This window comes from Euphorbia lathyris, chromosome 2, assembly GCF_963576675.1.
Source record: "Euphorbia lathyris chromosome 2, ddEupLath1.1, whole genome shotgun sequence".
Classification (NCBI taxonomy): Eukaryota; Viridiplantae; Streptophyta; class Magnoliopsida; order Malpighiales; family Euphorbiaceae; genus Euphorbia; species Euphorbia lathyris.
Genome location: NC_088911.1, coordinates 4,040,587 through 4,044,660, shown reverse-complemented (window position 1 = coordinate 4,044,660; position 4,074 = coordinate 4,040,587). Strand labels below are relative to the sequence as shown.

At 33.0% G+C, this 4,074-nt stretch overlaps 1 non-coding gene across 1 annotated transcript; it reads left to right on the top strand.

The window, feature by feature from the left end:
• Positions 1-3,693: 3,693 nt before the first annotated feature.
• TRNAS-UGA (transfer RNA serine (anticodon UGA)) lies at positions 3,694-3,775 on the top strand. Its single transcript has one exon. It is a non-coding gene; the product is annotated as a tRNA-Ser (tRNA).
• Positions 3,776-4,074: the final 299 nt, after the last annotated feature.

Here is a 4,074-nt window from a genome sequence, read left to right as displayed (position 1 = left end):
GTTTGTTTTTTTTTTTTTTTTTTTTTTTTTTTTTTTTTTTTAATAATTTTAAGGTGCAAAACCCCTTTAATCATTCCATTTTTTTTCTTAATCTACAAAATATTTTTAGAATTTTAAGGTGGAAAACCCTGCTGTTGACGTTTTTTTCCTTTTTATTTTTTTATTTTTTTTATTTTAAGGTGCAAAACTCCTTTAATTATTCCATTTTTTTTCCTTAATCTACAATTTATTTTTAGAATTTTAAGGTGGAAAAACCTTTAATTACCTGGTCATGGGTTGGACTCGGACCGGATCCAACCAACCATTTTGGAATTTTTAGAATTTCTTTTTTTTTTTATCGAGACACTTTGAAAGTTTAGGGGGCCAATCAACCATTTTGGACAAGTTCAGGAGACAAATGTTGTATTAAGCCTTAAATTTATACTTAAAAATAAATATTCATATATATAAATATATAAAATTTATTAATTAATATCAATATACGGGCTGGACTGGACCGGTCCATACTATTTTTATAAATCCTAACCCCATCCAAAAAAGAGGCGGACTTTAGCGGGCCTGGATCGGATTGGACCTAGAGACAAATTATCATGTTCAAACCCGGTCCAAGGGAAACGGGTCTAGACGGATACCTGGACCCGTGAACAGATCTAAACAAGCTATATTGTTTTAATTATTTCAATGGATATGGTAATTTCAAATTTTTTTTTTTTTTGGTAATGTATCATTTATTTTCATTATTTTAAGGTTGAAAATTTAATTATGAGATAAGAAAATTTTGATAACAGTTTCGTCCGGTGGTTTTCACCTGGTCAGTCATCATTAGATCTACATCCTAACCCCAAAGATTTGAGACCAAAAGCGGTTAGCGGTGACCATTGAATAAGTTTTCGAGCTAAGGGAGCTCTCACCTCTTATACAGAAAGAATAGACGCCATGATGCTTTCTTGTGGAAAATGCATCTATTCGATAAGTGGCTTCCGCTCCGGCCCGACGAAATCGGCGACCTTTTCCCTTTACTTATTTACTTTTTAATCCTAATGACCAAGATCACATTATCTCATCCTTCCTTACTTTCCCATTCCGGATATATCACCTCACACGCCAATCTAGAAAGAAGCATAAGACTACTCTCGGGTCTTCCGCGTAGAAGCTTTCCTTGACTTAGAGCATTTACCTGAGGATCTCATTCCTTTTCTCGCGGAAAGCAGAGATTGGGTGGAGTTTTAATTGGGGTAGGCTGTTTGTTTTCTTGAGGCTTCCTTCGACTCTTTCCTTTTCAATACACGAAATGTGATTCGGAACACGATGAGAGTTTCGCTATCTTTCATTTTATATAATGATTCAATCAGTTTGAAGGCTTACACAAACCAAATCAGTGGAAAAAATCAAATTCGGAATCATTCTCTTAGGTATCTATGAGATCGAGTATGGAGCACACTTGGTAATGTCTTTGGTCAATTATCATTTGATAACTTGTGGAAAAATCCTTGATCGGAGCACTTCCCTGTGAGGCGCCGTTGGGATCGGCCGGGGACACTCCGATGCCAAAGTCAGTAATATTTCTGAGAATAAACTGTAAGCACAAAAGTAGAGAATCGATAAGTGTACCTTTGATCCTAGGAAGCTGGGGTATTTATATAAGTTTCTGTAACCTTCAGCATTAATGGGGAAGCAGGTAAAGAGTCGTGTCATTACTCATCTTTAATTGCCATCAATTCTCCATTAATCCCAGCATTTAGCATCGAAACCCTCAGAGTTGAGGTATTCGAACAGTCAAGTCTTTATTCCTCTTTAATGGCTATTAATTGCCATTTAATTGTATTTATTCCCATTCATGGATGGTAATAAAGGCGCCTTTTCGTATTCTTTGATCCGCCAAGGCGTATGTACGCTCTTCTTGAGAGCTATGGCGGGTCTCCACTACTCGCTCTCATCGGGCGTATCTCGTTATGGCGTATCTCGCCATGGTCCACGTGGCGTGGCATAATGCTAGAGACTCCTTCCCTTTCCTCATTATTTGCATATTCACCCCTGCATTAATTTTACATTAATCATGCATAAATATCTCTTTTAGAAGGAATAATGGTTTGCCATTATCATTAATTTGGGTTGTTATAATGATCTACATCGTATGATATTTTTGCATATGAGTTTTAGCTTGTTAATTTACTAATCCGCTCTTAATTATAATAGTCTAAATTAAAGCATGAATTACTCAAGCTAATTAAAATTTTATTTTGGTAGTAGTAGATTTCCAATTTCAAAACATTGAAAATGAACTATTATTAATATTTTGTAGCTTCACCTAAACCATTTAAATCCATGATTTTCAATATTTTAATTTTAACAATTCCTTCAATAACTTTTTCTTATATTTTTTTAATCACTGAAACATAAAATTTCATTTGAAAATAGTTAAGAATATCACGCTCCAATTTTAAATTTTAAAAAAGTTTTAACAACATATTTTGAATCTATATTAAAAGCCCTACTTAATATTGAAGTATTTTTTTTTTCTTAGATCGGAAAATATTGTGTCAGAAAATAAATATTTTTTGTGTTTAGCTACAATACCAGAAAACGGAAAGAAATGGTTGATGACTACTATTTTTAAAAATGTGAGAAAGAATGAAATAAGGTTCAAAAAAAATTAGGAAAATGTTTTACTCTTTTAATGAAATCTTTACTATCTTTACGGAATTTTCTATTAATTAACTTAAAAAATTTCATTGATTTATTTTTTTAAACAAATAAATACCAAAAAATCAACAAAATATTTTCTTGCATAATATTTTTTTCTTAAACAAAGGAGGCTTAGTTTAGTTTAGTTTATTTGATTAGTTTATTTTGTAGGTAATATTGGAGCATTATAAACAGTTTGATAAATTACAAAGCCTAAATTTAAATTCACAACGTGTCATCAACATATAGGGATGGAAATGGATCGGGGATTCCCGTCCCTATCGGTGACCCGCCTCGATGGAAATGGAGAATCCCTGATGAGGATTCTCATGGGACAGAGATGGAGATAATTTTATCGCCCGTGACGGGGATGGGGATGAGGAAAGATATTCCCGTCCCGTGGAGATCCCCGTTAATCACCGACGGTGATCTCCGATTATTCTCTGTGATATATAATTGATTTTTTTGAATGATTTAAGTACATTTTAATTATGTGGTTGATTATTTTCAATTTTTAGTTTTTTGTGATTTGAAAAATTTGAAAATGATTGTCAATACTTGGCATTGTTAGCAATTGCTTCTTAAAAGTTTTTGTATTTACTGTTTTTTTTTAAATATAAATGGTGATTCCCCACGGAGAATAGGAAATAGAGAATGTGGATAACATTTTTGGAATATCTATAAATAGGGAATAGAGATCCCCATGGGACGGGGATGAGGATATTTTGTTCTCATGGGAAGGGGGATAGGAAATCCCCAACTAGTCCGGGAACGAGGATAAGAAATGCATTCCCCGCCCCGTTTACATCCTTATAAACATACTTTGTAGTCTCAGAAAATTTGATTTATTTAAGAAAGATAAGTCAAATTATTAATTAAGCATATTGGTTATAGTAGATAAAAATAATTGTTGTTTTTATAAAAATAACTAACATTGTTTTTCAATAAGTAGATGCTATATACATATGATCATATATATAAATAAATGTAGAATGTATTCACACTTAGGTCGATATGTCCGAGTGGTTAAGGAGACAGACTTGAAATCTGTTGGGCTTCGCCCGCGCAGGTTCGAACCCTGCTGTCGACGCATCTCTTTTTTTTTTTTTCTTTTGAGAAATGACGCATTTCTTTTTTTAACACGAGCTTATATTGTTTAATTTATTTTAGGGTAAATTAAACCCACGGCCACTGCAATTTACTCATATTGTTTAATTTATTTTAGGGTAAATTACACCCATGGCCACTACAGTTTACTCATATTTTAGGTTAAATTGCACCCATGCCCATTTTAATATTGTGGCTGTTAAATTTTACGATTTTTAATACTGGCAATATAATTTAGGGAAAAGTACAAAAATAAACCTTATGGTTACATCCATTTTCGAA